The sequence below is a fragment of the Bidens hawaiensis genome, unplaced genomic scaffold (genome assembly GCF_021521415.1).
Source record: "Bidens hawaiensis isolate Kalapana, Puna unplaced genomic scaffold, B.hawaiensis_p1.1 tig00057005_1, whole genome shotgun sequence".
NCBI classification, from domain to species: Eukaryota; Viridiplantae; Streptophyta; class Magnoliopsida; order Asterales; family Asteraceae; genus Bidens; species Bidens hawaiensis.
The window spans coordinates 33,057-47,179 of record NW_027506379.1 but is presented as its reverse complement, the minus strand read 5'-3'; the positions used below and the strand labels follow the sequence as shown (position 1 = coordinate 47,179).

At 35.5% G+C, this 14,123-nt stretch overlaps 1 pseudogene across 1 annotated transcript; it reads right to left on the bottom strand.

Annotated features, from left to right (window-relative positions):
• Window positions 1-6,415: 6,415 nt before the first annotated feature.
• On the bottom strand, window positions 6,416-11,192 carry LOC143617693 (transcription factor E2FB-like; annotated as a pseudogene). Its single transcript, XR_013150871.1, has 13 exons — window positions 10,992-11,192; window positions 9,997-10,189; window positions 9,776-9,921; window positions 9,618-9,706; window positions 9,480-9,531; window positions 9,361-9,413; window positions 9,219-9,269; window positions 9,044-9,092; window positions 8,630-8,695; window positions 8,480-8,556; window positions 8,170-8,392; window positions 8,027-8,093; window positions 6,416-7,230 (listed from the first exon to the last, which is right to left on the bottom strand). The product of XR_013150871.1 is annotated as a transcription factor E2FB-like (transcript).
• Between the last annotated feature and the right edge of the window lie 2,931 nt (window positions 11,193-14,123).

Sequence of the window (14,123 nt, the reverse complement as noted above, 5' to 3'; positions counted from 1 at the left end):
GAACATCATTATGCAAAGGAATACAAGGAGTAAGATTAATAACATGTACCGCTGTATGTAAAGCTTCTCCCAAAAGGAATTAGGCAACCCTGCATGTGAGAGTAAACACTTAAACCTTTCAACCAAGGTTCGGTTCATCCGTTCTGCTAAACCATTCAACTGTGGTGTCTTTGGAGGTGGCATTTGGTGTCAAATACCCTTCTCTCTACAATAAGCATTAAAAGGACCAATATATTCACCTCCATTATCTGTACGAACACACTTGAGATTCTTCCCAGTCTGTCTCTCAACTAGGGCATGAAACTGCTTAAACACATCAAATACTTGATCTTTAGACTTTAAAGTATAAACTCATACCTTCATCGAATGTATATCAATCAATCAATCATGCCCAGTAAAATCCCACCGACAGCAAAGCTATAAGTAGGGTCTGGGGAGGGTGGGATGTAGGCACACCGTACCTCTATCCAAAGGAATAAAGAGGTGGCTTCCAGAGAGACCCTCGGCTCTAAGTACATGTGTATGAAGCAAAATAAAGGAAATCAAAGTTTAACAGTTATATAAAAACTACTACTAATTATAATAATATTAATAATAAGATCACAGTTTAACAGCTATATAAAAGCTAATAATAATTATAATAATAATAATATATGTAAGGGAAATACCATTATGGTATGTGACCTAAATAAGTTAAGTCTAAGCCCTAAGGTATTCAATTCTCTCTAAAAATCCTTAACTTTAATTCTACTTCTCCACGAATTCCTATCCTCAACCATGTCCTCGGAGAGGTTTAGGTCTATCAAATCATGCCTAATCCTCTCATCCCAAGTCAATATCGGTCGTCCTCTACCCCTCCTCCCCTCTATAGTAATGTTTTCTACGGATCTAACAGGATCGTCTATAAATGTGACAAAATATAAGCAGTCCCCAAGTGTTCTTGTCTTCATAGGACCAAATACGTCTGAATGCACCAAGTCAAGTATACTTTCTTTTTTATGAGGCGGATGACTATGAAAAGAAACTCTCTTTTGCTTACCATTCATACAATGAGAACACTTCTTCAAATGAACATCTTTCACACCGAACAAGGCATCTTTCTTCAATAAAATAGACATCCCCTTTTCACTCATGTGAGCAAGTCTCTTATGCCACATATCAGTTGCATCAGAATTCGTCAATGAATTAACCAAGTCTCTGGAAATCTTTGGATGTGCCATGTACAACTTTGAAGTTCTTTCACCTCTTACCACGATCAACGAACCACGAGTGAGTTTCCAAATTCCACCACCAAAGGTACTGTGGAAACCATCATCATCTAAAGTGCCTGCAGAGATCAAATAAAGTCTAATATCCGGAACATGTTTCACATTGTGTAAAACCAAATCCATCCCAGTATCAAACTTCAAATAAACATCCCCAACACCAACGATCTTTGATAGCCCATTATTACCCATCTTGACATTCCCAAAATCACCAGGAGTATAAGACGAATAAAAATCCCTTTGTGATGTCACATGACAAGTAGCACCACTGTCAACAACCCAACTCGAATCATCACGTGCAATGTTCACCCTATCATAATCACAACAAATATGAAACTCTTCGGTGGCAGTGTTAGTTTCAGAAGTACCTTCATCACCGTTGTCTTTCTTGTAGTTGTTCTTTTTATTGTTGTAATTAGCCTTCTTGTTCTCCTTTTTCAGTTGTCTGCAATATTTTATTGTGTGCCCTTTTCTGCCACAATGATGACACTCAAATTCTTCAAACTTCCCTTTGGACTTACTGCGGTGCTTTGCTCTATTACTCGGACCTCTGCTATGGCTTCTCCCACTACTTTCGGTAACCAAGGCATCTGACTGTGAAGAGGAACCTTGTGACTTTCTTCTCATATCTTCATTTATAATATTACCTTTAGCCAATTCCATAGTAATAATACCGTTAGATGCGGAGTTGGACAACGATGTCCTAAAAGTCTCCCAAGAATCCGGTAACGTACCAAGAAGCCATAAACCTTGTATCTCGTCTTCAAACTTAATACCCATACCTGCAAGCTGATTAATAACACCCTGAAAAACATTCAAATGATCAGTAACAAGAGTTCCATCATGATATTTCAAGTTAATCAACTGTTTAATCAAGAACAACTTATTGTTCCCGGTCTTCCGAGCATACAACTCTTCAAGCTTGGTCCATAGAGTACGAGCATGACTCGCCCCGCTTATATGGTTCAAAACATTATCATCAACCCATTGCCGAATATACCCGCAAACCTTCCGATTCAAAATATTCCATTCTTCATCAGTTTTATTTTCAGGTTTATCGGTTCTAAAAACAGGCAAATAATAATCCTTCACATAAAGAAGGTCTTCCATCTTGCCTTTCCAAACATGATAATTGGAACCATTCAAACTCACCATCCTACCCGTATTAGCTTCCATCGTTCAAACAAGTCTTAACCCACGAACAAGAGCCGAAGCTCTGATACCACTCTGTTGGGAAAAACGACCACCTAGCCACGAACGGTAAACAAAAATGTGGAATTAAACTTCGTTTGGCTAAACTTTTTCCCGACCCGAATGAACCAATGAGGATGCAAACAAATAGGGTAATTAAAAGTAAATATAACACAATAATTTAGCGTGGAAAACCTCTCAAGCCGAGAGTAAAAACCACGAGACTACTAGAGCCGCTTCAAATGCACTATCACCAATAATGAGCAATACAAAAGTTCTTCTCTAGGTAAAACTAGAGGCATACACAAATCATCATATACTTGGTACAAACTAACATCAAGTATATGAAATAAAACTACAAAGAGAATACGAGTAAGAGGTATCACCAACTAGAGAATGAATCGATCTATGGCACGTCTCTTATCTTCACATAACACCAAAAGCTTGGATCACAAAAACTTCTCTTTGTATCTTTTTCGAGCAGCAGAAGAGAGAAAACCCAAAAAACCTTAATCGTTTTTGGTATTGTTATTGGCGGCAGAATCATGTGCACCAAAAGCAAAAACCCTTTTAATATTTTTCTTGTTCCACACGTGAAGCCCACTGCCCACAAAAACCATTATCATCATGGGCCCAAAGAACTCAAACACCAATTGTGTTTGGTGTGTATACGAATAAATAGTAATAGAACATATAATATTTTTTTATATAATAATAATAACCACCCATGTAAGTTAATATTTGTTGGGCTTTCTAATGGGCAAAAAATACCCAAACACAAATAGCGCATCCTTCTTCCATCAAAGAAATGCACTAACAAATAATATCCATCTTCAAATGACACATTTTGTAGTTGTGACATCACTTGTTAGCAATTTTGACTGGTAATCTATCTTAAATAATAATTTTAATTTTTTTTTATCATCTTAGTTTACAATTCTTGAATGATTTTTCATGACCGAAAGAAAATTGGTTACCTAAAATAGAAATCAAATCAACGTTGTCATCCTGTTACATAATTAATGTTCGGTGTATAAGAAAGAAAAAAGGCCGATATATTATAATTTATACAAGTCATAGGCAGTATATATAATACCTTAGCAAAGACTAAAATAAAACGTCATGCATATATATATTCAACATATTTGACCATTCCTGCTAGCTTAAAATGAACCACTCCATGAAAGAATAATAAACACCTAGTTGCAAATTAGCAATCTTACTTTCTAGGCACCTTCGCTTGTATTCTAAGTCAAACTCTAGCTTTCTCACTCCTAGTATATATACATGCTTAGGGTTCTCATTAAAGCAATCACATAAACTACTCATAGAATTAAGCTCTAAAGGAACAAGTTTTATTAGCTTCCAAGACTTAGTTTGTATGAATATGGGGTTTAAGAATATATGCACCCTTTTAGTTTTCATGGTTGTTCTAATTATGTGTGTTGAAGGAAGACCCTTGTGTGAAGACTTCGCCCGAGCTAACGATCTCTACTCATCCGCGTACGAAAATGCCAAAATCGGCATGTCACTGTGTTTGGAGCAACTTGCCTCTGGTCCAAGCCCCAAAGGACCTGGTCATTAGCTACAAAACTAACAAGTTCTTTTTCTTGTTTATCTAGCTTACATATGTTGATGAATATATGCATATGCATGTATTCTGCATGGAATTCGTATTTATTCAAAAAGTTGTTTAAATCCGATAATATATACTATATGAATTAGAAGTCTTTATATGTAATGGGTGAGTTATCGTTATTTTCATACAGAATACTAAGATATATAGATGCTTACACTTTACATGTATAAACTTATTTGAATTGTAGCATTACACGTATGAGATATGTTATATGTTTGAAATGCATGGAGAATAAATTTATTGATTTAATAACATGTTATGGATTTAACGTACCAAACATGTCAAAGAAAATACTAGACTGATCGTACCATGTTTTGATAAAGATATCAATTAATGTTCTATAAATACGTTTCAAATAAGTGATATTACTTTCTTCATCAAGTTAGGAATAACATGTGGTGCACGTAACCATTGGGCCGATTAATTCTTAACAAATTAGTATTTGCAATTTGTGAAGGCCGTTCTACTAAGATAGCTACCTTTCAGAAAATTCTAATGATTGACGAAATGTATATGTTTTATTCTTCTCCCTTCCCGAACCAAACATGAATCTTTCGATTCACCTCTCACGCTCAGATCTCGTTGAAATTGTTCGTTTGGAAATTTCCAGACAAAAAATGCATGTTGGGTCTTTGAAACAGTTCATATCATTTTGATAATAATGACTGACTCATCACTTCGTATTATTCATACGATTTTGTGTCCCCCACCGATCGGACCCACATCCAACATGAGGAAGGTAAATCACGTGTCCCAAAGTAAATCGGGTGATGTAAGATTTTGATTCCAGACCTCCATAATAGATTCTTACATCACTACCAATGAGGCACTATCACTATCGTGTGGACCAAGTTGGGAATAAAGATCACAGCATGATAGTAAAAATCAAGTTATTAACAAAATAGAAAATTGAGTTCTTCCTTATTTTGAACTTATATAATTGTATTATATATGCGGTATATAGATAATTATTTCCGGGTGGTTTGTATTCTACGTGGGAGCTTCACAACGAAGTAAACCAAGTCTAAAACGGGACTAAAATGAATTAACTATCGATGCTTGAAGTTGTGTGATTAGAACAAAGGCTTGTGCAAATTTGCAATACCGTTAGTCGTGCACGAGTTATGACTCTCATGCATGAGCCCTTCAACTAGTGTTGGACCAAGTCAATGTTCTTAAAATAATAAACGAATAGTATTATGTAAATGATGTTTTGGTTGGACCATGCTAAATAGTGTTTATGTTTATTTCCATTAAGCTTTGTGTTTCAAGTTTCAACTAATTTTGAGTATAAATGAACACTAATCGAGTAATTGTTCCACCAACTTCTTCGTTTTCTTTTTTCACAAAATGATGAACAACATTTTACCATGTGTAATCTCGAACGCATGAGCCATCTGTGATAGTGTGTACAGCTTAGGTTGTTGTGCCCTAAAAGATAAATGAATTCTTCGAATGGAAACTCGAAATCTGTTTTAATATACCTGTATTGAACACAAATCCTCACCCCACAACTATCATTCTGTCAACATATAGTTTTTTCATCATTCCAATCAAGAACAAAGTTTGAAGGCTCATCATATTGAAAACCCGTGTTTTGGATACCACTTGAAAGCATTCTTAAAATTTTCGTAGAAGATAAGTAGATAACGGTTCGAATCATCACGTTCATATATAAGTGTAAGTTTTATATTATTGTTCATTATATATATATATATATATATATATATATATATGCTCTTGTACTCAACTATTTCTCACGAATAACGAGGGTATTCTTATTGTTAATTTCTTATTATTTATTTTAATAAAGTGTGAACCTAACTTCTAGGGGTGAAAAGAAAACCGGAACATTAACCAACGGTTAACTCTTTTTAGAAAAATCGAATTTTCGGTTCAGCTTTTCATTTTAAAAAACTGAACCGAATCAATTGATGGTGATGAAGATTACAAAACTGATAAAGACCAAGACTAAACTTTAAAGATGAATGAAGATTAGAACTAAATTTTAGTGTTTTTTTATTAAGAACATTATTGAATTTTAAACTCTACTGTTTTAACAACTTTTTATTCATATGGTTCCATGTAACAGGCGCCAATTTTTGTTTTCAAAAATCAATATGTATATGGTACTCTAATACGCTCTTACAAGCTTTAAATTATCATTTTTACTTTTAAATTTTTTTTTTCTTTTTTTTTTTTGCAATGTCTACACAGAATTTTAAAAAAATGACTATAATTGAACCAAAAAACCGAACAGTTTGTATATTCAAAAAACCGATGACTTCAGTTCCGGATTCGCCTAATAACCGAACCGAACCGTGCCCAGCCCTACTAACTTCTTACCGTCCATGTAATTGGTGACTTCGTCCACAACGATATGCAACATGCAATTGGTGAATTGCGCCACAAGATACACTGAAGCAATATGTCTATCTCAGACACCTCTTGCACGTAAAGGTGATAACCTGACCGTATACTAGGGTTGAACCAGCCTCAGACATAATGGCTGTTCTCAAGCGGTTCGTTATAATGCAAAGTGCACCATGAAAACAAAACATTACGCCCATCGCCTAAGGCACATACATGTAATTTTGCTTCACACTCTTTTGACTCCCCACCAGTGTGTCATCAAAACAACACATTATGCACATCGCCTACGCGCACACTTATTTTAGCAATAATGACTCAAAACAGCATTGCTAATTGGCAACACAAGACAGCACATTTGCAAATAAGAATCTGGACAATGACTTTGATAATACTGGGTTAGTAGCTAGCATCTAGAGTGCAAAATGTGCTTATGTTTCCATAATACAAAACCTACTCAAAAGTATTTACAAAATACCAACTAAAAACGTAACTCATAATTTATTAAGCAGCATGCATATACTCCTACTTTACATTTGAGTGCTCGGTTTTCTGTTCAAGGTTTAGCATCCTCTTATATGTTGCAAGTGGTCCCGAGGTGAGAGATTATGAAAACTTACCATCTGAGACGATTTGTCTATGTAGGCTTTGCATCAGAATGCACTTGTAGAGTATCTTGATTTGGTGTTTGGTGTTGTGGGGTGGTGACACCTGGCATGGTGTAGTCATCTTCAAGCAAGCCAATATCACCCCATTCAACACTCGCTATTGACTCAATGTTAAGAACACACAATATGTCTTCTCAGAATTAGATGTGGCAACATCAGTTTCATCCCATTTATAAATACATGGGTTGATCAAAAGGTTCTAAAAAGAGGTTGGTTGAATGTCACGAAAACTGTTTCTTCATAAAAACTTTCTAAATTATTTTATGCAATAAAACTATCACATTTGTTGTGTCAACCTGATCTAGCCTGTGACGCTTGTGCATGAAACCAAAATAAACCTAACCCGAAACTGCAAAGTCTGAAAAAACCAAACTTAAATAACCAAGCTGTAAAAATCAAACATTCGGTTTCGGTACATGTAATTAAAACTAATACATGTAATTAAAACTAAAAAACAAACCGAACCAACCTTATAGATTTTCACTTTTATTTTGAATTTAAAATAAATTATCATAATTTATTATATAGTTTAGCCCAAATGTATAATAATCAATCAATTATTACCTAAGAAAAAAAAAATTAGGCCTAACCCAATATTATTGGCGATTTTTTTTCCTTGGCCAAAAATTTTCAGGTCCAAACGGCAAAACATAAAAAAACCTGAAACTGAACCGAACCCAAACCAAAAACCGAAAATAACCAAAACCGAACGATTTTCAAAAACTCAAAAAAACCAAAATTTGGTTTTGGTTCGAGTTTAGACCCAAATTGACCCATGCACACTGTCTTGACCTGATAGTCAACATGTGTGACTGGCCGTTTTGACACCTCTAATCAGAATAATGAATGACACTAAGAAGACCTAAAAAGTGGAAACAAACAAACAAGGATACATTCGGTCCTCCACATGTCGGTGATGCTGACATCAGCATCTGATAAAAGCCAGTAGTCTGCTTCACTCTGCAACATGCCAATTTAACACTTACTGTGTTAGTAATCAAAATGGTTGATGGGTCCTGAAATGTAAAATACGTGCATCAATATCTGGAACTATCTTCATGATCCCGCTAACAAAGTCATCTGATGCATTTACATCTGAGCATTCATTACTCTCTATTCTTTGCACCCCAATTTCAGGTTCTTGGTTCAACCCCATTGTCGCTTCTGTAGTCGGGTCATTAATCATCATCGATGTTGAAGGAATGCTTGAATGTGCCTCAGCATGATTATTAATCTCCTGAAGCTTTTCTTCAAATTGGCTAACACAGCCAAAATGGTAAAAAGAAAGAAAACAATACACCAAATCAGAATGTCACATAAGAAAAAGAATAAAAGAAAGGTAGTACCTGACAAGGTAAACATCTATGGGGCCCATTGTGCTCCTTAGAACAATTCTGTATCTTCTTTGAGGATAGTCAACAGCCTGAGTCATTATATAAAAATTTCATGTAAGTTTTATGCTGATATGTCATAAATCATTTCATTACTCAAATTACCTCATCCGGATCTGGAACTTCTAGAGTCGTGCCATGTGGAGCTTTAATTGCAATCAAGGTTTCGTCCTGAACCCAACAAAGGTCAATGGTAAATCATTCAAATCAGTTAGTCATAGGGGTAAAATGAATAAAATAACAGGATTGCTTAAAACGGTCACATAGTTGAAAGCCAATAAAAGTATTTTTTTCAAGCATGCAACCTCTTAACTGTATAATACAAAATGATTTTATTTTTTTTCTAATCATATTTAATACCTAACTATTTATAAAGTAAGTTTAATTTTGTACAAAAAAAGCAAGTGTTTTTGGGTCAATTCAACCTGACCCATACAAAATAATACTCGTTTTGACCAAAAGTCCCAAACTATTTACAAAGAATGTTAAATGACCCTGAATGAAGTAATCAAAACATACCTGAAAGCAAGGTAAGCTCTTAATATCTTCTTCAGTGACAAAAAGCCACCTAGAACATAAACACATATGAGAGTAAATGTTATAAAATGCAGAAACTTCAAAAATATCTCTTTTATGGTTAGTGTAAAACATCAGAAAATTCATAGATTGTTGAAAAAAAAAAAAGAAAACCTACTTTTGATTATTTTCATCTTCACTCAGGTCCCTTAATCTCTCTTGCATTTCTCTGTGGAAATTTAATTATATGAAAACATTAGCATTGCTAAAATTACATAAAAGGCGGCAAGTTTACTGTATATAAATATTGAAAGAATAACCTTGTTTGTTCATCTAATCTATGCTCCTCAACTGATAGATTATCAACTCCAGCCTGTTTTTTTAGGTAAAATATTAATTAGGAAAAAAGGTCTGTAAATTAGTAAAAGCAAACGCATACCTGTAAAGTAGTAACATTCTCATCAACGTCCCCTGTTGATCCATCAAGTCCCCTGGTTCACCAGTCAACTTGTCAGAAATCAGTCTAAGTACCAAGACTTGTAATAATCTATAAAAAATGAAAGAAAAAATTGCATACTTCCATTGAATCCTATTCTTGAGCTTTTTCTCTATGAGACCAATTCCTTCAAGCACATTTGTTATATCATATATCCGCCTCTTTTGCACCTGTGCCAATACAACCAATTCAGTTAACATAATTTATTCAAACACTTGAAAAGATAGAAATGTAATTACCTCTAGTGTTTCTGCTGCTTTATTTAGATCTAGAATGCCATCTTCTGCATGCTTGATAAGGTTAATAAACTTCTTCGTTAAGAGGCCTAAAGAGCTATCATAATGACAGGGACCGACAGGAGTAAGATTATGCCCTGATGGAGAATCTGTATGATTCACATGTCACAAAGCTTCCGTTAGTAACATAAATTTATACAAATTGTTAAGAACAAGTAACTCACCAGAAATGGATGCTGGAGTTTGAGATCCAGCCCTGTTGTGCTTTCCAGTTCTTGGAACTTTTTGTGCTTTTGACGCCTTTCCAGATACTGGTGTCTGTAGAGGAGTGCTAACGGCTAATGTGCTACCAGTAGTGGGGTTCTGATCATTAGATGCAGCTTCAGATGCTGCTGCATCCCCCTTCCTCTTCAATGGCTAACAAAAAGAAAAATAATATGAATTTGGTCATAAGTTTACAGCAAAATTCATGAAAAGATATTTTAGTAACAAACGAGACGAAAGTTTTCACATCTATTGTCCACTGCAGTGATTAAATAAGGAAAAAAATATATTTCATTTAAAAAGCTACAATGGTCACATTAAATTCCTTTAACATCTGAAATTCTGATTATCCAAGAAAGTCCAACTAACATCTCAGCTACATATAAACTCTAACATCCTATAATCCTACCAACAATCCCTTGGTCATTTCCAAGGTTCCTGTTTGTATGTTGGATATCTCACTCGAGAATACTATTACTAACAACTAGCGAACTAGATCAGACGAAGTGAAGATATAAATGTTATGTATAATTCACCAAAACAACATTGGCTTCAATACTTATGCCCCCGAAAAGATACCAACATGCCTTTAGCCTAGCATTATCAAGCTAATGGTTGTGTTCAAGTCCCATTAAAATAAACATATTCCATAATATCCAGAAACTAATACAGAGCAGTTAGTTTTTGACAAGTGAATTAGTCCATTTCAATGTTCCAAAAGGTGATTGAATTCCAGAAAGATACTAGAGACCTAATTAAAAACAAAAGCCCTAGAATTGAAGTGAAATAGCACAAAAGTGGATGTGGAGAGAGTAATATTGGGGTTTAAAAGTAATAAAAAAAATAAAATTGAAGTGAAATCACAGTATGTGTTTTTATTAAATCGAAGCAAGTAACTAATAATAATATTATATGATGATAATCTAAATTAGAGATCAGATCTCGAAGACCTTACAGGAGATTTGACGAGTATGGCTTCGGATTGGTGTAAGTAGTTGAGGAAAAGCGGTGATAGTCACCGAAAGGCGGCGGCTTCATGGAGGTGAAGGGAAGCTGACGTGTTATATATGAATCATTTTGATTTTGCATGATCGTTGACTGGTTGGAAGCAGACAGATCGAAATTAGAAACAACTGCTTGAGTCTGAATGCAATTGGAATTGATTTTAGGGGTTTTATAAAAGACGTGAAGTTGAATTAGGCGGGAAAAGAAAGATATGACTCAGAGAGAGATCTGGTTGGTACTTGTGGATATAAAGAAACAACAACCCAAGGAAGAAAGAATGATTGGAAAAAGCGGGAAGAGAGAGAGAAAGACTCACTGCAAACAAAGAGGGAATTTGGTTACCATCTAAATATTACACTAATTATCATCTTCTCATTTCAATACAACTTGCTTTAGTAGGTAATAAATATTTTTTCATTCTCATTTACTACAATATCTGCCTCCAAATATATTAGGGTGTAAAAACTTCAACCATCAATTTGTGATATCATTTCACTTTGACCAAAAGTATCAACTTAGTCTTTATTCATACTATTTGTTACTCATACACTAATAAGTATTAGACTTGTCACTACTTAGGCAAGTTACAACTTACAACTGATGAATAACTTGTCAATACTCGGGTAAGTTATGTTGGATTTAATGGTCGGTTCGGGTCAAGTCAACGCGGACCGATCCGAATATGACCCGGTGTGAGTTACACCGAGGGTAGCGAAATATAAACTCACTTAAATGTTAATTGGGCCCGACACAATCAATTAGATGGACCAGATGATGGATAAAGGCTTTGTTTTGTTAATTGGGCTTAAGCCCAATTGGTTTACTTTGATTAAACCCTAATAATATTACTATATATAGTATAAGATGTTATTATTATAAAAGATAACCTTACAAAACAAAACCCTAACAGCCACCACCATCTTCGGCGCCGTTTTCCGGCACCTGGCACACCCCAACATAATGGAGTGAGCGAGAGGAGGAATCGAACTTTGCTAAACATGGTTCGATCGATTATGTGTAGAACTAACTTGCCTCACTCCTTTTGGAGTTTCGCCCTTATGACCACCTCCCGCATTCGTCAAATACTACAACCAAAGCGGTTATTACTTCTTTCATCCTGATACAAATATGATTTCTATCAAAAGGAAAGGCCACTTCCTCGAGAAAGAATTTCTCGATCAAGGAACTGGAGATAACATTGTCGATCTTGAAGAAATTCAAGAACCAAAATCAACCGCTGAGGAAGTTGGAGTGTCTGATCAACAAGTTGTTGTTGCTGATACATTAGACATAAACACAAGCGTCGCAGAGAATCCCGTACCAAACTCTAGATACTTATTGCATCTAGATGGTCCCGAACTCTTATTAGTAGCGCTAACTTCCAGAATGACCGAGATGTTTCTCGCTCATAATCTGCTTGGATGAAGAAATTCATAGCCAACCTCGATCTGGTTCCAAGTTTAGGAAAATGATCAACGTAATATGTGATAACACATGTGCTATTGCTCAAGCCAAAGAGCCCAATTATCATCACATGGCCAAGCACATTTTAGTTCCACTATGTACGAGAAATACTGGAACGAGGTGACATCATAATAAGTAAGGTAGACACATATCAAAATCTAGTTGACCCGTTCACAAAGCCGATGACTCGGGACAAGCATGATCAGCATAGAGATGCTATTGGGCTTAGACTTGCTAGTGATTTATGTTGATTTAGTATTTGGATGTATGAACGTTTAATCAGTTGTACTTCTCTGTTCACTTTTGATTTAATGGTTAAATGCAAACGTTGAATAATACAACTGGGTTCATTTTAATACGTTTAATCCGTGAATATTGTATTCTAAATTATCCGTAGTCGGTCATACTCGTGGGAACGATTCTGAATTAAGACTATATAGACTTTGGACTCAAGCAGTTGACTTCCAAACTCACAAACCTCATTATGAATGACGTTGGATGTAACTCGCATCAAATCATCTTCATGGATCTTGATCATAAGATGTTTTGATAATAGTATGCTCATTTAGTATCCTTAGACCTGAGATACATATTGGAACTTTCGTTTACCGAGGGATATTCTTTGATCATGTTAACCGATGTTGCGTAACTGCCAGCCATAAAGACATTGATTGGGAATGTTCTGGAGTTCAGTGGGAGTTGTATGTAGTCAAGACGGGATTCTGTACTCTTACATTAAAATGTAACAGTTAGACATATTGACGCCCTCGTTGATTCAAACTGGTAAAGTGTGAGGCCTCACCCAAACTTACTGTGTGTTTGATTATACCACTTTGACTCTATATCAAGAACTACAATAATTTAACACTATATGAGATTGATTTGATCCATATCTCATTGTTCAATTGATGTCTTATACAGAAAAGATAGATGACAACGATTGCTATAAATTCGTTATCTTTCAATAAGGTATTCCAAGATATTTTGGTTATGGATTTAAAAATGTCATATTTGGTTGGGGACATCTATGTGTAGCTAGAACGCCTCTAGCTGTTTACGTTGTGATACTTGACCCAAATCCGTCCAAGTGAGAGACTGTTGGATTTAATGGTCGGCTCGGGTCAAGTCAACGTGGACCGACCCGAATATGACCCGGTATGAGTTACACCGAGGGTAACGAAATATAAACCCACTTAAATGTTAATTGGGCCCGACATAATCAATTAGATGGACCAGAAGATGGATAGAGGCTTTGTTTTGTTAATTGAGCTCAAGCCCAATTGGTTTAATTTGATTAAACCCTAATAATATTACTATATATAGTATAAGATGTTATTATTATAAAAGATAACCTTACAAAACAAAACCCTAATAGCCACCACCATCTCCGGCAGCTCGGTTTTCCGGCGGAGCATTTCCGGCCACCGTACAACAAACACAGCCACCTCAAGTTGTTCTCCAGTCACCACAAGAACCACCGCAGCTCAATATAAGCTCCGGTGTTGTTGAGACCTTAAATCTCGATTTTCCGGCGACCTGGTTCTAATCTGGCAAGCTCGTTTTTCCGGTGAGTGTATTTCCGGCTACTTGCTGCTGCTATACTCTACTGTTATTAACC